Source organism: Lynx canadensis, chromosome B1 (genome assembly GCF_007474595.2).
Source record: "Lynx canadensis isolate LIC74 chromosome B1, mLynCan4.pri.v2, whole genome shotgun sequence".
NCBI lineage: Eukaryota > Metazoa > Chordata > Mammalia > Carnivora > Felidae > Lynx > Lynx canadensis.
In genome coordinates, this window is record NC_044306.2 from 193,445,276 (window position 1) to 193,469,921 (window position 24,646).

Here is a 24,646-nt window from a genome sequence, read left to right on the forward strand (position 1 = left end):
TGACTGACTCTTGATTTCAGCCCAGGTCATGATCTCACAGTTCAGGAGTTCGAGCCCTGCGTCGGGCTCTGTGCTGACAGTGAAGAGTCTGCCTGGGATTCTCTCTCTCTGCCCCTCCCCCGCTCATGCTCTCCCTCAAAAGAAAGAAAGAAACTTTAAAAAATGAGTTATTAAGATATTCTGAGTACAAGTCCTTTATTATATATATTATTCTAAAATCTTTTCTCCCTGTCTGTGGGTTTCCTTTTCACTTTCTCAATAGCATCTTTTGAAGCACAAAATTTTTTAATTTTGATGATTGCAAATTCATTGATTTTTTTTTTTATTTTATGGATTATGCTTTAGTGTCATACCTGAGAAATCTCTGTCTACCCCAAAGTCTACATTATCTTCTGAATGTTTTCTTGTTTTAACTTCTACACTTAGATCTATTGTTTGTTTTGAGTTCTTTGTTATGTTTGATGTGCTATAGAGGCTCAAGTTAATTCTTTCGTGTGTGGGTATCCAGTTACCCCCGCACCATTTGTTGAAAAGACTTTCTTTTCCTATTGAGTTGTCTTGACATCTTTGTTTCAATCTATTTACTATAAATGTAAAGATTTACTTCTGTACTTTTATTCTATGCCATTTATATATAAGCCGATTCTTATATTGGAACCGTACTGTCTCTATTACGATAGCTTTATAGTAACTTTTGAAGTCAGGTCCGTATCTGTTCTTCCCTTGATTACCAGATCATTCTCCTCACTGGTTCCCCTGCCTCCACCCATTGCCTTTTGTAGCATCCAGGGAGATCTTTCTAAAACTCAGATCTGACTTGTCATGTCTGTGTAAAAACTTTCATTTGCTCTAATTTTAATGAGAACTCCTACACTTTACCTTGGCACTGCTGCCCCGCCTATCCCTTCTTCCTTATCTCTTTCTACCTCACTCACCCTTTATTCCAGTATGGCTGGGCTATCCAGGCTTCCTAATGGTGCCATATGCTTTAGCATCCTTAAGTGCCAGAGAGCAGCACACTGGCCTAGAGCCAACCACAGTGCCTGACGCAAGGTAAATATCCATTATATAAGGTGAACACACCATGGATCATACTGTAGTCATTGCCTGGACACCATCTTATTCTTTTTAGCTGGTTAACTCCTGCCGGAAGTTCTTTAGCTGGTTTTCTTCTGTTTTAGCTGGTTAACTCCGGAGAAGTTCTTCTCTGCTCTTATCTTCCCCTGTTGCCATGGGCTTGACGGTGCCCTAGAAATGCTTCTATCACACTCTTTATCATATCGCCTTGTAATTACGCGCTTACTTGTTTATCCATCCCTCTAGCTTGTAAGAGCTTCGGCACCGGTCCTTATAATGCCTGATGCTTAACAACATCATTGAATGAATGAATGGGTAAATGGGTGTTTTGAATTGTATCTTTTAGAGTTTTTCAGAAACGGCGTACTCAGCCAAGGATGCCTCAAGATCCGTGGAGTCTGGATCCATCACAGTTTGTAATAACATTGTTTCCCCAGCCTTAGGCAGAGAGTGCAGAGCCAGTTGTCTTTTGGCCCTTTCTGGAGCCTATCCCTCCCCACCCTCCATTTTTCATCTTTCCCTGTTGACTCAACATATTCTAAGATGGCTCTGAGCCAATAAACAATGGACCAGAAACAAGAAGAGTGAAAAAATGAAACAAGAACAGCTCTTGGCATAAGGATAGAGCTCAGTCTGAATATTGCTTGAGGATAAATTGCCGAGTCTTATGTCCCAATGTAAATCAAATGTATGTCCTTCGAGGCACAGGAAATCTTTCCTGTCAGCTATTCAAGGGATGGCTTTGCTTTCTAAGGTTGCTTTCCACATGGAGAGCCTCTTTTATCCTATCTCAATAGCTAATATTTGTCTTTCGTGTCACCTTCTAGGGTTTTACCCACACATAAATGACTCTAGACTTCTCAGGAAGTTTGGATCCACAGACTCTCATAATTTTCCCTCATCATGTTACTGATGAGGGTCACCCGTGGAAGAATAATTTGACTGTCAGATGCCAGACTCGAAATGGAACCACTCCACTTTTTAAAGGTGCCAGTTGATCTCACTGTCAAACAAGGCATTCTTCTAGCCTTTTCTAGGCCGTGTGTTTTCATGGTCATCCGTTCTCTGCCTCACAGGCCAGCAGACGCTATGTGGAGAACAAGGTAGCTGACCCCACCCTACTCTTTTCAGCTGGCTTGGCTAGTTTAGGAGTATTTCTGGTTTTATTTATAAAGGCAGAAATATGTTTTAAAGCTGCGTTTCTTCCCATCCCATCACTCTGTATTTTAAACTCTCTGTGGGGGAAAAAAATAGGCAAAGGATTTAAACTACAAATTATTAAGAATTTAAGAGAGCCTTAGGGCTCGTAATTTCAAATGATCTTTCTTGCTTCTTCCTTAGTATGTTTATTTAGGTCAGGGTCACAAAGGGTGTATGGATGCATGAGGCAGGCAGGGTAGGGGCCATCGTGAAGTATACAGTTCATGCCCCATCTGAACAAGATCGCCCTACAAAGTTCCAGACGAATCCCCCATTTGCCATTATTCCCACTTGTGCTATTTCTGGATCCTTTGATATTTCAAAGAAATGTTAAAGCCAAATTTTTTAAATGTCAGATGTTCTTATATTAAAATTTTTTTATGTTGTTAAAAATTTCAAAATAAAACAACAACAACAGTGTGCACATCAAACCAAGTGCCTCTGCAGACCTCTAGATGAAATTCTTGTAGAGAAATCCTGAAGATACAAATGTCATGTGAGCCAGTGCGAGCCAAAAGTTTATTTTGGCTCCTTCCTTTAATACATTCAACAAATGTTAATTGAGCACTTTCTTTGCGCTAAAGCTGTGTGCTAAGTGATAGGGACTCAATGTCGGATAAGATAGACCCCTTTGTGCTCACGGAACTGGCAGACTTAGCCAGGTGTTTGGGACTTAAGGCCCCTTTGTCAGAGGCAATTGGTATACAGCTGATAGGCTGAGTTTCCCATTGGGTCTTGAAGTAGATTCATGATAGTTTTGAACTTCTTTATGTTATGATACACTGCAGAACAATTTTGTGTGGTCTGCTTTTGTGGTCTCTGCAAACACCATCCACCATCTTTGACTATGTGATGATTCTTAGAACAATTCATTAATTTAATGAATGTTTATTCATTTAACTTATTCAAGAAATATTTATCGGGCAAACACATGATAAGCCAGTGATGGGCAGAATAAACAGTTTCCATAGCATGGACAGCTGCTATTGGCCCCCGACCCCTACCTTGGGAGTCAAGAAGGGGTTGGCTTGCTTTCCAACACTTTGGAGGCACCAGGGCGGGAGGGGCACATTGTTGTTGTCAACTGTGCCCTTCCAGTGAAAGCCACAGTGTCGGTCCTCACACCTGCTGTTAGGGAAGGAAGCAGGGGTGGCGGGGAGATGTGGCTTCCAGAGAGAACCTGGGAGACCTGAAAAGAGAGGAGAGGCACTCTTCTGTTTTTGTAGGTCTGAGTACTATCCCAGATGTAGAGTTTCTATGCCTTTATTGTAATTACTATCTTTCCTTTCGACTCTAAGCTTTGTGAAGCAATGACCATTTGGACCTTGTCCAACAATGCATCCCCAGCACCACTGGGGCCAGAATCTGGCACTTCACAGGTGCACAATAAATTTTGCTGCCTGAGGAGGGAATTTCTCTGGGGCCACATCTGCAGGGGAGAAAAAGTGGTAGGTGGCAGGTGAATGCACACACAGGTGAGGGTGAAGAGAAAGGCATATCTGTGGGTGGGAAGAGGACATATCCACGGGACCAGATATGTAGGGATGAGCGAAGGGGCCCTGGATGGGTGTGGCCCTGGATGGTGATAAGGTAGGTGGGAAGCGGGTCCTGGGGGCGCTGACTGTTCTGTAAGAGGCCTTCTTTCTAAAGTTGGGTGAAGTTGGGGCGCCTGGGTGGCTCAGTCGGTTAAGCATCCTACTTCGGCTCAGGTCACGATCTCGCGGTTCGTGGGTTCGGGCCCCGCGTCGGGCTCTGTGCTGACAGCTCAGAGCCTGGAGCCTGCTTTGGGTTCTGTGTCTCCCTCTCTCTCTGCCCCTCCCCTGCTCATGCTCTGTCTCTCTCTCTCTCTCTCTCAAAAATAAATAAAACATTAAAAAAAATAAAAATAAATAAAGTTGGGTGAAGTCAAGGGGCCCTGTGGTGAGCTTTTCGGTGAAAGATGAGTAACCACCAATAAGGCAAGGTTAAAAGAACAGAGTTTCTAAATTAGATAAAACTCACTTTATTAAGCACACATGTTACCAGAGCCATCCAAGGTCACTGTGTGTCAGTCTGAACACTGGAAATCTCTCATTTGAGGCACACGCAGGAATCTTTCTCCTTCTGCATTATCTAAGTTTGCATGTCGAGTTCCTTGCTTCCCAGCCGTGAGTCATGTGGGCCTCTGTAAAAGGTCAGTGTATAATGATACAACATCTTGCATGATGACATTTTTCACGATGTATTTTTCTACCCGAGATTTCTGAAAATCAATCACCCGGTTTTTAAGGCTTTTTCTCTTTTTGAGCCGAGGCTGAGCAGCTGGATGTTGGAATTTTCCATCAGACCATTCACCCATCCCTAACCTTTAAATGTTTGGAGAGAAAAAAAAAAAAAAAAAAAAAAAAGACCAGTGTAAAATAATTTAGTAACCCACAGAATTCATTTAGTTTAATTTATGCTAATCATGGCGTATTGGTGTACTGGCAGATAAAAATAAAGCCGCTGGAGGAGATTGCATTGAATAAACTGCAACAATTAACCCTCGAAATTATCACGTGAAATGATTTTTAGCTTGCTACTGAAAATAACAGGCCCAACCAATTGTCTTAACTAGTGATGATTAAAAATCTCATTAAATTCCGGGATTTATTTTACATTACCCCCGCGTCCATTTGGTCATTTTGTATAATATTTTAATTATATGATTTTTTTTCTTCCTCGAAGAGGTTAGAGCACAAAATTAGAATTGTGTTTCATCGTTACGCTCAGTCATTTGCCAAAATGTATATAATAGAAAGATGGCAGTTGAGTTATATGGCACAAGTGGTAAGGTGAAAGTCTCAGTGACATAAAATGACCCAAAACATTATCTTTGGAGTTATATGATAATTCACGAATTATCAGGTTCATTAAGTCAGTGTCTAGACTTCCAAGTGAAGCCTCTGTCCCTTATGTTAAGTAGGATGGGATTACTATTAATTTTATTATGGAGGTCAAATAAATGGAAACTGTGAATATTTTGTCTAAAAGTGTCACAGACTTTACCTCATTCTGGATTATTTGCCAAAATAGAAAACAATCATTTTCCTAGAGCATGGGAATATATGGGAAAGAATTGTGGTCAATAAAGGTAAACCGAAAAAAACACTGTGCTTAAACACTCCACTTTGCAAACATGCGCTGCTTTGTAACTGAGAGATCCTTGTTAATGTATCAGCCATGATGTTCCTGAGGAGAGTTGCTGTGCATGCTATTTTAGTTTTCTCAATTTTATTATTCACTCAGCTATCTCCTACTCATCATTTAAAATGCAGCCAGCTATCACTGGCTCAAAGAGATTGCGCCTGATTTCCTCCAGGTCTGAGTTGGATACTTCTTTTATGCCTCCGTAGGAAGAATTCACTTTAGGGGCGCCTGGGTGGCTCAGTCAGTTAAGCGTCCAACTTCGGCTCAGGTCATGATCTCACAGTTCATGGGTTCGAGCCCCATGTCGGGCTCTGTGCTGACAGTTCGGAGCCTGGAGTCTGCTTTGGATTCTGTGTCTCCTTCTCTCTCTGCCCCTCCCCGCCTCATGCTCTGTGTCTCAAAAGTAAATAAACATTAAAAATTTTTTTTAAAAAAGGAAGAACTCACTTTCTACCCAAACAATGCACGAAGCTTCAAGTGTCTGTGGTTTGTGTCTCCTGCCGTAGTATATGTGACTGAAGGCCAACAGCCATCAACCTACTCTCCATATCTCAAAGACCTAATATGGGGCTCAGCACAAAGTAGGTTCTCTATCAGAAGACTTGTCCAGTGAGTATAGGAATACACAAATTCACAATGATTTTTACCAGCATTGTTGGAACTACCACCATTCAAAGAAACAGTAAATATTTTCTCCAACATTTTTAAAGTGACAGCTGAGCTATTGTCCACAAGATTTGCCTGTTTATTTTGCTCACTTAGCAGCAAAACATTATACAGTTATCGGGAAAAGTGAATGATGACCTCGTGTATTTTGTGGTTATCATTTTTTAAATGTGTATTTTTGAGAGAGAGAGAGAGACACACACAGCATGAGCAGGGGAGGGGCAGAGAGAGAGGGAGACACAGAATCTGAAAGCAGGCTCCAGGCTCTGAGCTGTCAGCACAGAGCTTGATGTGGAGCTTGAACTCACAGACTGTGAGATCATGACCTGAGCCGAAGTTGGACGCTTAACCGGCTGAGCCACCCAGGCGCCCCTGTGGATATCATTCTTAAAGTAGGATTGCTTATTTCTCTTAAATTCACAGCTTATGTTTTTAATGTTTATTTATTGTTTTTTTGAGAGAGAGGGAGAGGGGGAGAGAGAGAGAGAGAGAGAGAGAGAGAGAGAGAGAGAAAGAGAGAGAATCGCAAGCAGGCTCTGCACTTTCAGAGTGGAGCCTGACATGGGGCTCAAACTCACTAACCTGAGCCAAAACCAAGAGTCCATCACTTAACCAACTGAGCCACCCAGGCACCCCTTAAATTCACAGCTTATTAATGGGAGAAGACTGTACTAAGCTAAGGGATGCTGCAGTAGACTCATAAGCTATGAAATATGTGCCATGACCTATCCTAAGGAATGGAGGAAACAACAATGGACCAGATAGATCTTGACTGTGAGTGTAAAACCACTCAAAAGATGATATCATGTGTGATAAGGGCTAAAATATTTCCCAGCTATTGTCACAATCTTGTTGCATAAACCAAAGCAGAGAGGCTTAAAACTGCAAACGTTATTATTATTATTATTATTACTATTATTTGCATCATGGTCTGGGTAAGCTGGGGCAGCTCCGGCTGCCGGTTGGCTGGGCTGAGCTCTAGGCCACTGGTTGGATTTAGCCATTCTCCTTGGGTCAGCTTTGGGGCACATCAGTTCTCAGAGCAAATTGTGGGAGGGGAAGTGGAAATTCTGCCTCCGGAGACTTCAGCTCAGAACGGGCACCGTCTCTCTTTTGCCCTCTTTCCATTGGCCAAAGCTTGTCACGTGATCATACCCGATCTCTATGGGCAGGGAAATATAGGGACTCCTTCTGAAAGGAGGAGCTGCGAAGTCAGAGGCCAGTGACAGTGTGATGCTAATACAGGGAGAAAATAAGAAGTGGTTCGTCTACAATTGCCACGGTGGTGAGGCAGGACAGGCACAGGACTACCTTTATTGTTTACAGCAACTTTGTACATTATACAGGATGGTAGTTATATAAATGATGAGAGGACCGTATAGAATTATTTTGCAGCTCGTAAGAGGAGTCATGTTATTAGTAGTATAGAAATAAGAAACTTGAGCCAGTTAAGATTACAGTGTAAAATTACCTTCTAAATCAATGATCCTCAGGCACACGCATCCACACACACGAAAATCAATAAAAATCAATAAAATCATAGACCCGCAGAGTCACAGACCTAGAGAAAGCACACAGGACCCTTCTAGATCCTCTGGAACATTACCTATTCATCTTTGTTTTCCATCTCCCTCCCTTAGTGCCGCATTAGAGTCATTCGCGATGGCTGTCTGTGCCTTCCACATGGAGGGGAGACCTCACCCCATGTTGTCTTCCCTACAGAGAGCCCAGCCTAGCATCATTTTACTAATATTTGATCAGAGGCTTTCTTTAGGTGTGTCTGTGTCACTGACCTTGAGAATAGACAGGAAACCAGCAGCTCGGTCTATGATTTGTAAATTTTTTTGGTGTTGAACTTCAGCCAAGATTTATTCTTTAACTACAAATCACACGGGCCATGTGAATAGATGTGTGCAAAGAGCAGGTGTGGGCATAAATGCGGAAGTGAGTAAAGATTTATGTCACTTGCTTTTGATTTTATTATCCACTCCCAATTTAGGCAAGAAATTTGTGGGCAGGTTATATCCCCCCACCATAAAAAAAGACATAATGAACCATAATAATGTGAGTTAAACTTTCTTTCCTAATAGGAGTAATAGAAGAAGAAGAAGAACAAGAACGTAGCTATGTGGATTGATTCCAGTTTTTGGGTACAAGCAAAATAACATAACCCTGGTTGTTGTAAGCTAAAGAGAATGTATTTAAAGGCTATGGGAAACTTCTAGAGTGAATAGGGAAAGGAGAACAGGCCTTATAAGAGACTAGAGGAAACCAAAATCACAACAGTGGTTTTTCACAGGAAGAGAATTTCTTGGGTGCCATTGCCAGGATGAATGAACGCCACCCTTTTTCAGTCTGGTTGACTGCTCCACTCAGGTTCCCAGGAAAATGTATCTGCTTGACTTCTGTGGGGCACTTGGCCGGGGAAATGGGGGGCACCCAGCTAACAGTCCCATTGAATATATCCCATTGGAAGAAGTCCTCTCCAAAGGAACTCTTGGCCCTGGTAGTTGGGGGAATAATTGCACAGCAGATGCAAAGCAGGAGACATCCATTACACTAACATGGTAAATACTAAAGTTGGGGCGCTGTATATAAATTATATCTAATTTTCAAAAGACCTGTGAGTTGGTGGTATTATTCCTTTCACACTAATGAGCAACAACAATGATAATGTGCACAATGTATTGATCATATCCTAAATTTCCAGGCTTATATATGTAGCACACTTTGCGTGTAAGTAACGTGAGCTTCAGAAAAGTTAAATATTTTGCCACTTAGTTATCAAAAGAGCAGTTGTCTGACTGACTCTAAGGTCTGCTTTTAAGAACTGTCATGTGCTGATGAAGCTGATGATCAGAGTGGTTAAATAACATGCTCAAGGCCACACAGCCAATACATGGTGGAGATGACTGTTATTCTAAAGCTCTACTCGTATGTCCAATCACCTATCAGATGACCAGTGAATGTAAATTGACCATGACAATGATTTTATTGACATACCAATAAGCCATTAGTATTCTCCTCTAAGAAGCTCTGTCCAAACTCATTGCTCATGTACCAAACCCATTGCTGCCTCAGCATTTTTGCATAGCTTCGTCTAGCTGGAACATTCTGCCCCAGATCTTTCCATGGGTGGCTGTTTCTCAGCCTTTAAGATTCTGGTAATATATTAGTTCCTTTTCTTTAGAAAGTCTGTATCTGGTTTTCCAATTTCGCAAGAAATTGTAGTAACATTTTTTTTTTTTTTTACTTTTTACCACATCATCCTGTTATAACTGTTATAGACCTTATTCCTACCTGAAATGGTCTCACTTGTGTTGCTATTTTTCTCCCCATGTTGACGTATTCAACACTTATTTTCTCTATTGTTTAGAGCTGGGCTTAGCACACAGACGATGCTGACAAAGCGGGGTGACTGACGCTTGGGATTTTAAATACATGCAAAAGATAACTCATCCAGGTTGGTGATCAGGAGTGGCTTCCTAGAGGATGCCACCTTTGCACTTAGCCATTCAGGATGGGTAGAGGCATGCAAGGGAGGGAAGAGAGCTTTCCATATGGAAGAATTATTTGTAAGAGACATGGATAGGGGGAGGGATTGTGCATCAGGCATTCAAGGGCTGGGAGCAGTTCAGTTTGGGGGAGTGGGAGAGAGAGGGCATGAAAGGTCATCAAGGGCACTCATCAGTAGCCCTATACATCATGGTAAGGAATGAAGCTCCAGCCATGTTGCTGGTGTTCTTCCAAGGGCACGTGTCTGTGCAAACACTGCTGGGAACTGGGCCTCGCTCACTGATTTCCATGCAGACCAAGGCACCTGGACCTCCAACAGCCATCAATCCCACCTCCTCCTGAACGAAGTAGATAAAAAGAGAATGATGCTAACCCACATTACAGAGTCCACAGGGCAGAGGCACTTGGGCTAGGAAACTAACGTCTAGCAAAGCCTAGAAACCAAGAGCAGCTTCTTTCACTTTTATTTCCCGCTTACCTACCCTTTGAAACTACCCTGCAAGAGAGAAGGCGTTGAATAAGAGGGACCCACAGAACCTCCAGTGCTGACTTTTAAAACAATCTGTGTTCAGGCGATTCAGGGCGATGTGTCTTGTCAGGTGCAGGGGTGAAAAGAATGGGAGTGTGCAGGGCATGCAGTTGGATGTTTAATTTCAAAATGAAATATATTGATACATATATTCCTTCCTTCTTAAGAAATATATTGATAACCAAGGAGAGAACTTTCAAAGTTCATGCGTAGGGTTGGCGTTTCAATATCTCGAAGCAAATGGGAATAAAGTATTTGAAATTCAAAGGAGTGGATATTTCAGATCTTTTCTGTTTTTGATCTTTTCCCAGCAGCCATTCATAAGGATTTCTTCCCTTCTAAGAAACTTTGGTCTTTGTTTCATTTTCTTTTTCTCCTCACACTTCCAGATTTCTAGAATTTCAGGAATTACAGACCTTTTGAGCTGTAAATCATTCCTTTATAAGAGAGAGACAATGTGGCAAAATAGGAAGGGCATAAATAGTGACAGCAATAGTAATAGTCAGCTTGTGTAGAATATATCTAAAAAGTTATGCTTGCAGTGTTCTCAGTGCTATGTATGCTAAATGCCTGGCCTTGTGCCTACAGATAGCAGGAACTTGCTCTAGGCTGACCGCCATTATCATTTTGTCAGTTTCCATTCTGGTGAGGAAACCACTACAATGTGGAGGCCTGTGGCTGGTCCAGAGTCACATGGCTTCCAGGCAAGTCTCAGACGTTCAATCCACTCTACTCTTTTTGCCATCACTTTGCCATCACTTTGCTTCTGGGAGCATAATAAGTGGTGAAGCTGGTCAGTAGACTAACACTATGCCGATCAGCTAAAAGGATACGTAGTGAGCATTTAGGTCTTTGTTGTGGACGCTGAGGCTGCCTGGTAAGGATTTTGACAGAATCAGAATGAAGCCTCTGGAGAGAGCACTGGATTCGCTCTGCGTGCATAGTGAGAAAATTTTGTTTTTCTTTTGCCTGTCGGATAGTCTGAGGAGAAAGTGTCATCGCAAAAAGGAAACATCATATCCTCTGCCTTGGTTTGAATTCCATCTTGGCTACTTCCTAGCAGTGTAACCTTGGGTCATTATTTCATTCTTCTGTGATTTAGGCTTTTTAGCAGTAAAACTGAGACAATAAGACTCCTTCCTTCACAGGACTAGTCTGAGTATCAATTGAGTTAATATATATAAAACACACTTAATGCAAAATGAGAGCTATTTATATTTGTATTCTTTGGCACAGGCTGTGATTTGCTCACTCATTTGTCCCTTCATTTGTGTTAGCTGATGAGGATATTTACTCTTATCTGTTGAATAAGGGACTTTGTTTGTGAAGTGATTACCTAAACTGCTTTTGTATTCGGACTGGTCCAGGAAATATCAAAAGTGATTGTTTTTACTTACAATCTTATGAGATTTTGTTTTCATCTTCAGTCTTCACGCTTTGTATATTTACAAGGAAACATAGGTAAGAGGATTCCATGGACTTCTCACTATACAGTCTGGCTTCTGTTCACCATAACTTACCTCACTCTGATTCAAGACCTTATTTGCAGGTACGATGTGATTGAATATGAAACATCACTTGAAATAGGAGAAATAGGGTGATTTTTTTTTTTTCTTAACCCATTGGAAGTTTGCAGTGGGAAGGCAAGTGATAATCGTTTCTTAGGTCAGAATGTGTTTATGTACAAGTGAAATATGTGTATACATGTAAGTGAAATACGTGGTCCTAAGATGTTTGGAAGTTTTCAGGACAAGGATGTCTTATTAGATGACAACCAAATGTATTTAGCATATAATTTAAAGAGCTTGTATGTGTTGGGTCACCTCAGAGTCATCTTTATGGAGTTTGGAATTTCCAAAGGGAAAACCAGAAGTTGGTTCGCCAGAGAGAATACGGAATTTGAGACATATTGACACTGAAAACTTTTCACTGTTTGTCTGAAATTCAAATTTAACTGGGTGTTTTGTATTTTTATTTGCTGAATCCGGCAAGCCTACCATCCATGTATTCTAACTGAATGCAGTGCCAGCTATCTGGGGAACAGAGTGCATCATGGGAACGCTAGCCTCTCAGCTACTTCTGTCTATTCCCTCCCAGACAGAGGAGAAATGAGCAATGAAGGGCTGATTTTCTTTGGGGTAATGATCATTTTAAGCTATAAACCTATCTTTGGCCTTTTCTTCCTTGTTCCTCTTCTCTACAGTTTTTATTTTTGAGGGTTGGAGTTATTGCCTTATTGGTCTCACAATTCTTTGTGCAATTTCTTTATATTTCCACGTATCCTATATACTTCTTCATCTCAGATATTCTCCATGAGAACATATCTCTATTTGCATAATGGTTGTTGATACAAGGTCATCATATACCTAATTACATAATAAAAGTCAGTGGAAATGGTATTGATATACAGAACTTCTTTAACAGGCAAACTCAAGGAAATACATCCTACTCCCATGAACTGGAAAGAAATACTTATTACCTGATAATATCACCAGAGACTGAAATCTGCGCCAGAATTTACTATGCAATTAGTTAGTGATGATCCTTATCATGCAGTGTTGGTTTGATTTTTGCAGCCTGGTTCAAAAAGATTGGTGGAATCTTTTATTTCAAATATGTTCACTTTGTCACAAACTCATGAGAAAACACGAGGGGGTGGGTTCTGGCTGTGTATCAGGAAGAGCTAGGCCACATGAAAACTTAAGAATGTGTAACCCCTTAAGACACCACCATCTGCCCTTGACCTCTGCGTGTGCTGCCTTCTTGACTCTACCTCTTATTTGAACAATGAATAAAAAGTTGTTTACCAACATAAAGGGCTGTCTCTGAAAATGGGACACTTAGTTCCTGAGGAAACCGAAGGAGGATCTGGCTAATCTTCCATCAGAGATATCAGGGAAGGGATCATCATTGATTGTCTTCCTTGGTTTTCTTTAAGAGGTCTTTTATTGCCAAAGCCCTGGGAGTTTTTCTTTCTTTTATATATTTGCTATGGACTGAATGTCTATGTTAAATTGTTTCCACTGAATTGTGTTCAGTTGTTCGATTGTCTGAATGTTTCCTCCAAATTCACATGTTGAAAACTAATTCCTGATGTGATGGCGTTAGGAGTTGGAACCTATAGGAATATGAATGATTAGGTCATAAGGGCGGTGCCCTGAAATGTGAGATTAGAGCTTTTCTAAAAGAGATGGAAAAGCACCCCCTTACTCTTCCACCGTGTGAGGACCCAGCAAGAAGAGGTCTATGAACCAGGAAGCGGGCTCTCACCAGACACCGAATCTGCCCGCACCTTGATCTCGGACTTCCCAGCCTCCAGAATGATGAGAAAATACATTTCTGTTTACAAGCCACCCAGTCTATGGTATTTTGTTATAGCAGCCCAGATGGATTAAGACAATTACTTTGTTTCTGATGAGACACTTATTGCATGAAAAATAAATCACTGCCTAGGAACCATAAAAGAAAATATGTTTGCATTTATACAAATTAAAAACTTCTCTGTAGGCCCAATAAAGAGACACTAATAAATAAATATGAAATAAAGAAACGAAAAGAAAAAAATGACAAACCAGGAAGAAATATTTGCACTATGAATCATAAAGTAAATTTCCTTAATTGACAAAGAACCCACAGAAAAGAAGAAGGAAAAAAGATGAAGAGTCCGATAGAATAAAGGGCAAAGGATATGAAAAGGCAGTTCAGAAAGGAATGTAAATGGCCAATAAACATATGAAAAGATGCTCAACCTCATTCATAATTAAAGAAATGCAAATCAAACAGAACAAGGAGAGATTATGGGATCCACAAACTGAGAGTCTGATAATAAGGGCACCTGTGAAGTGGATGGAAGCATCCTTATCCGACACGGGGGGCGTATGGGAGTTCAAGTGGTGCCTTTGGTTTTTGAGGATAATTTGGGCCATATTTATCACAATTATATTACTCATATTCTTTTGACTCAATGATTTTACCCCAGGAATGTTCTTCACGAATGTGGTGCCTAGTGTATCCAGGTAGATATTCAAGCATGTCTGGTGAAGCGTTTGGAATCACCCAAAAATAAGGAAAAACAAAACCGGAAACAATCTGTCACCAGGAAACTGGATAAATACAAAGAAACTATTTGTGCAAGTCAGTAGGAGGAAGACAATAATAACAGGGTAGGTCTGCATGCGATTACGTGGGAAACTCTCCAAGATATATTATTAACAGAAGAAAGTAGAACATAGGACAGTGCATAAATTATGATCCATTTTGTTTAAATATAAAGAAAGACTGTACGTACATAAAGGGGAATTCATTTTGCGGCGAATACTTATTCAATGCCTACAGTGTTTCGAGTACTTTTATAGTGCCTGGCACTGCAATGGTGAACACGTTTCTATCACATCATCTTGTTTTAATTTCCTTTACGTTACTTACCGCTGCCTAAGCCAGTCTTACGCATTTCTTGTTTTCTGTCCGTCCTCTCCCAGTAGAGTGTCAAATGGAAGAGAGCAGGAGCTTTCTCCCTCCTGTCCTCCGTCCTATTGCCAACACTGGTCATGGGATTGAGGAGGCCCCCCTGTAGAGGCACAGAGGGTCAGGAACAAAGAAAAGAGCCAGCTCTGTCTGGATCAAAGGGTAGAGGCTTTGGGCAGAGGGAAGGCAAGCCCCAAGTCCAGAAGGTGGGAGCACAGGTGGCAAATTTGGGGAAAGCAGAGTGGCCGGCGAGGGTGGAGGAGGGAAAGGAAAGGAGACACAGGGAGGTGTCGGGTTGGGGGTGCAGAGGCCAGACCCTGTGGGTCCTCAGAGGCCAAGGCGGGAAGTTGGCTTCATCCTTCAAGTTTGATAGAAAGTCCCAGAAGGTCTTTAAGCAGGGGAGTGCCTTGTGATTTGTGTTCTTCAAAGATCTTCCAACTGCTATGTGCAGAATACTCTGAAGGAGGGGGAAGGGGCGGCAGAGAGCAGCTGGGGCCATCTCAGTGGTCCAGGTGAGAGACCAGGGAGGGCAGGGAGAGCTTCCTGGAGGTGGATGCGGTTGTTCGGCTGATTTGGAAGAGCAGGTAGTGGTTAGTTACTCGCTGATGGAGGAGCACGTCATCAATCTGGGCAGAGGGAGCTGCCTGTCTCTAGCACTGGGGGGGCGGGGAGAAGCATCTTGGCGACGTAATTAGGAACTTGTGCTCTGCTCGACAGCGTGAGATTATGGCCATGGAGAATGGTACCTGGGGTCACAAGTGAAGGCAACAGGTTAGTCGTGCATAGAGTTCATGCTCAACAAATGCTTTTTGGTAGTTGGACTGAAAGTGATATGCTCGGTGGGTGGGGGGGGTGGAATTTGTGAATAAATGAATATATTTGGGGAGGGTATAGTTCTCCTGGGGCAGACACATGGTGTGGTGGATTGAGCAAAGACGAGATTTTTGAAGAACTTATAATTCAGTGTTACTAAAGACAGAAATAGAGCACTTGGCAGTCCTTGAAGCTCATTCTGTTCTTGGCCACTGTGATGTCCATGGAGACTCTAAGCTACCATTTCCAAACTCCTTCCTCTCCCCCACTAGCTTACAGAGTCTAGTTAACAACTAGAGAAGTAAGCTCCAAGCCTACTGATACTAGACCCGGATGACTTTTTGTTATTATTATTTTCTTCAAATACATCCCCCCCCGGTGCCACACCCGACCTACTGAATCCAAAGGAATCTGGGTGGACCCTGAGAATCTGCTTGCTTCAAAGCTCTGTGAGTGAGTTGGATATGGATGTGGATATGGAGTGGTTGGAATGGGCTTGATAGCTTTTCGGTAAAAACCCCCAAAACACAAAAAAAGCCCAACTCTTTCACAACCACAGAAGGTACAAAATGACATCCTGATGGGCGGAAACAGGTAATATACTTTCTTCCATGACCAATTTACAACAGACAGAGGCGGGGGCTGTTGCCGCTGTGGTGAGGTCACCTGTCTTTGGTGCCCTCCTACATCTCGGCCCAGCTCGTATTCAGCCCGGAATTATGGCCCTGGTTTCTAAAGCGTCAAAACCAGGCTGTGGAGAGACAACCCATTCTGATTCTTGAAGCTGACTTCCCCCCACCCCCCACATCTATTTACTCCTTCAAAAAAAGTGGGTTTTTTTTTATGTGTGTTTATTTATTTTGAGAGAGAGGGAGAGCACAAGCATGGGCAGAGAGAGAGAGAGAGAGAGAGAGAGAGAGAGAGATTGAGAGAAAGAGAATCCCAAACAGGCTCCACACTGTCAATGCAGAACCTGACACAGGACTTGATTCCAGGAATAGTGAGATCATGACCTGAGCTGAAATTAAGAGTTGGACGCTTAACCAGTTGAGCCACCCAGACACACCCCACCCAAAAGTTTCTTAACCGTAAGTGGCAACTTCCTTTTTTTTTTTTTTTTAATTTAATTTTGTCAGAGTAATCATTAGTTTGTTCACCAGAACATCTGCTGCCTGCAGACTCGAGCTGCTGTGGCTGAAGGGGCAAGGATAAGCCCCCTTCTAGGCTCTGTAGCGTCGGACCACGTAAAGAACCCGTTCTTCATCAGAGCCTCTCATTGCCTGCTAGGAGCCAGGATGGTGGTGGAGAAAAAATGGTTCCTTTCTCCCTCAGAGTCAAAAGCAGTTCAGAGCTCCTGTTCTACGTAGGAGGCTCCCTTGTGCCCCTCAGCCATTAAGAAAGGCTGAGAAGACCCCTTTGAGGCAAGTCCTACTGTCCTTTCCCCTTTCCTTGTAGGCCTTTGGTGCCCCAGAGTCACCCCAGAATTGCCTGAGATCATTGTCACTCAGGAACCCCACCATTCATTTTTTAAAAAATGTTTTTAATGTTTATTTGAGAGAGAGAGAGAGAGACAGACAGAGTGCAAGTGGGGGAGGGGTAGAGAGAGACGGAGACCCAGAATCCGAAGCAGGCTCCAGGCTCCGAGCTGTCAGCACAGAGCTCGATGTGGGGCTCGAACTCACTCCAGGAGATCATGAGCTGAGCCGAAGTCAGACACTTAACTGACTGAGCCACCCAGGTGCCCCAGGAACCCACCATTCTGATACTGCCTTATTGGTGATTTAATCCAAGGGCTGGCAAACTACTGCTCAAAGCAGACTCAGTCTCTGCGTATGGCTTGCAAGCTAAGGGTGGTTTTTATATTTTAGATACTTGGGGAAAAAAATTAAACGAAGAATATCTCATGACACATGAAACATGTGGAACTCAAGTTTCAGTGTCCGTAAAGCTTTACTGGAAGAGAGCTATGTCCAGTCCCGTCCACATGGCCTGTGGTGCCTCCCCCGTGGGATGGTCGATTGGGGTAGGCTTCACTGGTACCTCCTGGCCCACAGAGCCTAAAACATTTACCATTTGGCTCTTGATAGAAAAAGTTTGCCAATCCCTGGTTCAACCTCCTCTGATTAGATGGTACTCATACTAAAAACTATTTAGGTACGTTTTAGAGCACTGTACTTTTGGGCATATAACTTCTTTTTGCGGTGTTTTATTGGGCTTTCCATTCTCTTAAAAGCTTTTCTGGTGTCTCTGGTTCTGTGACAAATCCCGATCACTGCAGAGGGATTTAGAAAGGACAGGGGCAAAGTTGAGAACCAGCGCTCCCTGGTGTATTCATGTCCCCGTGGACTGTGAGTTCAGCAATTCTCATTAGTATGTGTGTGTGTATATATATATTTTTTTTTTCTTTTTTTTTTTTTTTAACCGAGGCCTATGTTCCCGTGCCGATACTAACCAGGGCAAGGCACAGCAGATGACCTGACCCACTAGCCTTTTCCCTCCTTCTACAGGAATTAAACTAGGATGCACATTTATGGGTGTAAACTTAAGCCAGCTTCAGTATTTACACAAAATGAATCGTTCAGACTTTGAACAGTTCGAGTTGTTTGTTGCTGCCTCTCTTGACTGGCCACATTGTGCCACTGAGTCCAAATGAAAGCTGAAAACCACGGCTCCGACTGACCGCCCCAGAGGCTGTCAGTGCAATCTGGGCGGGTTTTCTTGTATTCTGCCCCAAAGCTGCAGAGCTGAGCTGAGTGCCCACCCAGTAAGGAAGCTTCTTCAGCTAGGATTTGGTGTGCACGTTTGGGATAACTTAGTGAAATGATTTGAATGGATTCCTGACCCTGTTAGTTGCTTGTGAGACAGCATTTCACAAACACGTTGCCGTATTTACTTGCACGTTAACACTTTCCTCTGATTTGGAGAAGAAACTCCGAAGAGGTTTCCTCTGTATCCTCCGCCCCCTTCTCTCCACATTTCCTTCCCCTCTGTTTTAAGAACATTGAACGATCACAGCTGGTGGTAGAACAGATGACTGAGAGAATATTCGCTGCACGAAAGGGAAGTAGTTCATGTTTATTTTAATGAAGAGTGTTTCCATGCAAAAAGCAAAACACTGAATCAGGCATCCAAGCTATCCACCTCTGGTGCCCCACGTTGGCTCGTGTATCACCTCCTACAAGGCATTGTCCCCTCCGGCTCTCCCGAATCTTGACAGGGCTCACCTTGGTTGCGACTTCCAATGGGTTGTGTCTTGCAGGCCCTGCCACGGAGACAGAACCACGTGGAAACCAGTGGCGCCTTATCCACCATGGAGGCTCTAACATCGTCGGGCCTCGATTCATAATTTCTTCTGTCTGTTCTTCCGTTTACCCACTGATGCGAGTGGACAAAGTACCTACCTGCCGGGGTCCTTGTGCAGACTGAAAGCCAACAGGTGTAGGACAGGGCCGGCACATAATCGTTATTTAACACTGTTGAACGTCATGTAAACATTCTTAAACGTAACACTAGGGTTATGATTATAACTTTTATTTTTTTATCAACGCAAGACGTCTATGGCTTTTTAGCAACAGTTTGGATCGAAGAACAAAGACTCTGTGTACAGGAATCTCTGTATTTACCTTTCCTTTTTCTCTGTCTTCCCTTCCCCACTGCCGATGATGACGATGATGATGGTGATGATGAGTTATTTTGGGGTTTGGTGAATAGTGAGTTTTTATTATGTCATAGATTCCTGTAGCATGGATTCATAACTTGAGGTCCAACGAACCTCAAGAGGGGGCTTCGGAGGCCTGTCAGTGCCCTGAAAACATATAAACAATTTTTAATATGTCTGTGTGTTTGTGCGTTTTTCTAGGGACAGTGTGCATGGGATTTTGTCAGAGTCTCAAAGGGATGCAGGCCACAAAAAGTGTAAAAATCATTGCTGTAGGGAGTAAGTACTTCATAGTACACAGGTACAACACTGTCAGAAGATTCTAGGCTGCTTGGCTCTTCTCTCCAAAGATTCTTAGGTACCAGAGGGGTACCTAGGTGGCTCAGTCAGTTCAACAACTGACTTCTGCTCAGGTCATGATCTCATGTTCATGGGTTCGAGGCCCGCGTAGACCTCTGTGCTGACAGCTCACAGCCTGTAGCCTGCTTTGGATTCTGTGTCTCCCTCTCTCTCTCTGCCCCTCCCCTGCTTGCACTCTGCCTCTCAAAATAAAATAAAATAAAATAAAATAAAATAAAATAAAATAAGATAAATAAGTAAATAAAGTATTAAAAATACAAATAAATAAATTAATAATGATTCTTAGGTACCAGAATTGATGAGGCTCAGATGAAAATCATGATTCATAAGTATCCAAGTCTTTGATTCTCTTTCTCTGGGACTCACTCCTTACAAGTCTCATGACCTGGTGTCCTAGCTGCCAATATCCCACACGAAGCCAAGCCAAGGTCCCTGAATCTCATTTTATTTGCTTGCTTTTTAAGAGAATTACAGGGGGCTTGGTCCAGATAATTACCTAATTCTCACTGTAAAAATAAATGGGCCTTGGAGGTGGGGGAAAAGGAATTTTGGGGAGTCAGTACTTTTATACTAATTTCTATCCAAAGGAAGACAGGAATTAATCCAACAGCAAGGAACAAATTGCCTTGGGTTTCTATAGCACACGTCAGCCTCACGCTTTGCTTGTGTACATATGGGCCGCTATGAGTATCCATAAAGAATGCAAAAGCGAATCAGGCATAATCACTAACTTAGCAAAGGTGAAATCAGCCGTGGGGACCGTGAAACATTTCTGAAACTCACCAAAAAATCCTTGTCTGGGCACTTCTTTCTGGCTCTGTGTCCCCTGCTATGTTCGCCTAACTAGACTGATGGGGGCAATGGAAAATTCCAGACCAAGGATGTTCTTTTTTTTCCCCTTCCCCCTGCAGTGCTGAGCTGTAACAAAAAAGAAAAAAAAGAGAGAGAAGTATTCTTTCTTTCCACAGCAAAGAAGAAAAAATTAAAGTTGTATGACTGTTATAAATATTACATGCTTGGGGAACTGGTACCGGTATATCTCCACATTCTGAGGCTAGGTTGGAAATAACCCCTTTCCTGCTGTGATAGAATTTTGGGCTTGATGCATTTCTAGTGACAAGGTTGCACCTAACTTTTTGCTTGTTTGTATATTAGCGAGACTTGATAAGAGGACCTCGACTATGTTTATTCTGAGGATCTCCGCAATTAATGGAAGATTGTTTTCTGTTTTCTATCCTCCAGGCATGAGCCAATGTATTTACATTTAGCTTTTACTGTATCAGATTAGGAGGTATGACCACATAAGTTCATATACATTTTGATGTTTTGATCTTCGCGTGAGGCTTCTTTTCATACAGGATCTCTCTCTCCATGTACGTGTTTTTGCCTCTTAAGATCAAGCAAATGGTACTACTTTTACACTATATTTATGTTGCTTTAATACTGGAAACTCAGGATGTCACCCATGCCAGAAAAAAGTCACTGGAATATCAAAGAGAAAAGGTCAGGAAATCAACTTCTTGTAACCACAAACAATGATGGTAATTAGCAGGCAGAGAAAGGATGCAAATGAAGTTCAGGACAGGAAGCATCATGAATCCTTTTTTTTATTGTTAGTTTGTGCATTTGTCATATTTTTTATCTTATGTTTTATTGAAGCATAATTAACATACAGTGTCATATTAATTTTAGATGAACAATATAGTGATTCGCTAATTCTCTGTTACTCAGTGCCCATCACGATAAGTGTACTCTTAATCCCATTCACTTAGTTTACCTATTACCCGCCCACCTTCCCCCTGGCAACCACCAGTTTGTTCCCTGTATCTAAGAACCTGGTTTTTTTGTTTGTCTTTTTTTCTTAAACTCTATGAGTGAGTGAAATCGTATGGCATTTGTCTTTCTCTGATATGTTTCACTCAGCGTTATGTCCTTTAGATCCAGATCCATCCAGGTTGTTGCAAATGGCAAGACCTATTCGTTTTTATGGCTGAGCAATATTCCATCACACACACACACACACACACACACACACACACGCACTCAGTAAAACCTTGGATTGGGAGGAACTTGTTCTGTGAGTATTCCACAAGATGAGCAAACATTTCTAATGAATTTTAACTTGATAGATGATCGATGTCTTGCAATATGATAAATGAACGACATCTTGAAATACAAATAGTGTGTGATGTCAAATGTCACATGATCACAAATGAGCCAATGGCTCTTGAAATTCACTTTGATATACAAGTACTTTGGATTACAGGCATGTTTCTGGAACAAATTATGCTTGCAAACCAAGGTTTTGCACACATATATATAGTAGTTCTTTATCCATTCATCTATTGATGGACACTTGGGTTGCTTTTAATATCTTGGGTATTATAAATAATGCTGCAAAAAAACAGGTGTGTGTATATTTTTTTCAAATTTTTGTTTTTTGTTTTTGTTTTCTTGGGTAAACAGCCAGTAGTGGAATTACTGCATCATATAGTAGTTCTATTTGTAATTTTTTGAGAAACCTTCATGCCATTTTTCACAGTGGCTACGCCAGCTTGCATTCGCACCAACAACACACAAGTGTTCTTTTTTTTCCCACTTCTTAGCCAACACTTGTTATTTGTTGTCTTTTGATTCTAGCCATTCTGACAGGTGTAAGGTGATATCTAGTTGTGGTTTTGATTTGCATTTCTCTGATGATGAGTGATGTTGAGAAAGAAGAACAAAACTGGGGGTATCACAGTCCTAGATTTCAAGTTATGCTGCAAAGCTATAGTAAATGTAATAGTATGGTACTGGCACAAAAGTGGACACAAAGATCAATGGAACAGAATAGAGACCCAGAAATAACCCCTACTTGTATGGTCCAATTAATCTTTGGCAAAAGGGAGAAAGAATATACAATGGGGAAAAGACATCTCTTCAACAAATGGTGTTTGGAAAACTGGACAGCTACATGCAAAAGAAGGAAACTGGACCACTTTCTTACACCATACACAAAAATAAACTCAAAATGGATTAAAGACCTAAACGTGAGCTCTGAACCATATAACTCCTAGAAAAAAACATAGGCAGTAATTTCTTTGACATCAGCCATAGAAACCTCTTTCTAGATATGTTCCTCAGGGAGGGAAAACAAAAAGCAAAAATAAATTACTGGGACTACACCAAATAAAAAGCTTTGCACACTGAAATTAAACCATCAACAAATGAAACAGCAACCTACTTAATGGGAGAAGATATTTGCAAATACAATAAGGGTTAATATCCAAATGTGTAAAGGACTTCTACCACTCAACAGTAAAATCCAACTAATCCAAATAAAAATGGACAGAGGACCTTAGTATACATTTTTCCAAACAAGTTGTACAGATGGCCAACAAATACATGAAAAGATGCTTGAAGGATCATTAATTTAAGCAAGGAGGGGGTCCTTGACAGAGGGATGAAAACCCGTATGCCTCAGGCACCTAAACTCTTTTTGATGGTCATTATCACGAGAAGAAAATAGGTGAACTTTCATTTTAGAATAATAAAATGGTATGGGATGCCTGGGTGGCTCAGTCGGTTGAGCGTCCAACTTCAGCTCAGGTCATGATTTCATGGTCTGTGAGTTCGAGCCCCGCGTCGGGCTCTGTGCTGACAGCTCGGAGCCTGGAGCCTGCTTGGGATTCTGTGTCTCCCTCTCTCTCTCTGTCCCTCCTCCGCTCATGCTCGCTCTCTCTCTCTCTCTCTCTCTGTCAAAAATAAATAAACATTAAAAAAATTTAAGAATAATAAAATGGTAGAATCATAGTTTAGAAGATGGTGAACTACCTCTATTCCCCAAAAAAGGCTTAAAACAAAAGCCACCAAAACTGACCGGCCAAGTTGAGATTGATCCTCAGATGTGCTAGCCAGAGTTCTTATTCTTGAAACTGGATACTGCATTGTTTGTACTTGGAAGAAAGAGTGATGTTGGTTCTTATACTCCTGATTTCATCTTCTTCTGTCTGTCCCGTGGTTAACAAGTCTCATCTGCCTGATGGATAGAACCATGTAAATGCGTATAATAGCACATGCAGTCCTTATTTACAGAATGACCTGTTTCCCTTCAGGGCAGAGAACTTAACAGTGACTGTGAATAATTTGCTTTTGCAAAGCTGCTCCGAGCCATGTTTATTCTTGTTGTTTCAGAACTTAATACAGTTTCATGCACATGGTGGGCTCTCATTAACTATTTGTTGAATGAATGAGTGAATGAATAATGCCGTCTCACATAAGAGACCTAGCTACCGTGGTCCAGCTGAAAGAGAAAAGTCCACAGAACCTTAGACACAAGCAGACCTGGATTGGAATCACACCTCACTACCTGGAAGCTGTTTGACCTTGGGGGCCTACCTCGCCTCTCTTATTATTATGGTTTCCTCATCTCTTAAATTTGGATAATGATTCATACCTTGCACTTATGCAAGAAGACTTAGAAATCATTAATGAACATAATTTGCCTGGTGAAAAATAGATGATTACTACGTGGTGGTGTGGGGTGCTTATTGTTAAAAGGTAGGAGAGGAAATCTGAGATGGCTTTTTTGAAACTCAGGAGAAACTGTTTATCTGATTCAAGTTTATTTCTTTCTAGTCAGTTACAGAGTGGGCTTAAACTATATTTAAAGCATCTCTAGAATCCCATTATTTTAAACTTCAGGAAGTGTCATAATTTTGTCTCTCTTCCTGGTAAGTTTCACATGTTTCAAATCTTGCGTTGAAGGTTTTAGCCAAACTGGGCTGATACGATTTACATTTCTGTTCATTCTCTTTCTCTTGAGCCTGAAGGCTGTCCACTGGTTTAAGAAGACCAATCCCAGCTCCCAAGATGATCATAGCAAGTGTAAAAATCCATAGATCTTCTAAATATTTGGTTCTTGATTGGAAAGTCTTGGCAGTAGCTGGTATGGCATTGTTTATGTCACGTATCCTTGTGATAAACTCCCCCATGAGTTAGTGAGGACAGTGTATTCTCTTTCTGTGTCTCCACCCACCTCCTTTGTTTATTTCTTTGCGCTATACCTTTCATCCCCATGACTTACTCATTCCATAACAGAAGCCTGTATCTCCCATTCCTCTTCACCCCTTTTGCACATCTCTCCACCCCAACCCTCTGGCAACCACCAGTTTGTTCTCTGTATTTACGGCTGTTTCTGTTTTTTTGTTGTT

The 24,646-nt window shown here is 41.8% G+C and overlaps 1 protein-coding gene across 7 annotated transcripts in view; it reads left to right on the plus strand.

The window, feature by feature from the left end:
* The window catches only part of LDB2 (LIM domain binding 2), a 383,161-nt gene that overhangs the window by 185,076 nt on the left and 173,439 nt on the right, over positions 1-24,646 (plus strand). The window lies entirely within an intron of this gene.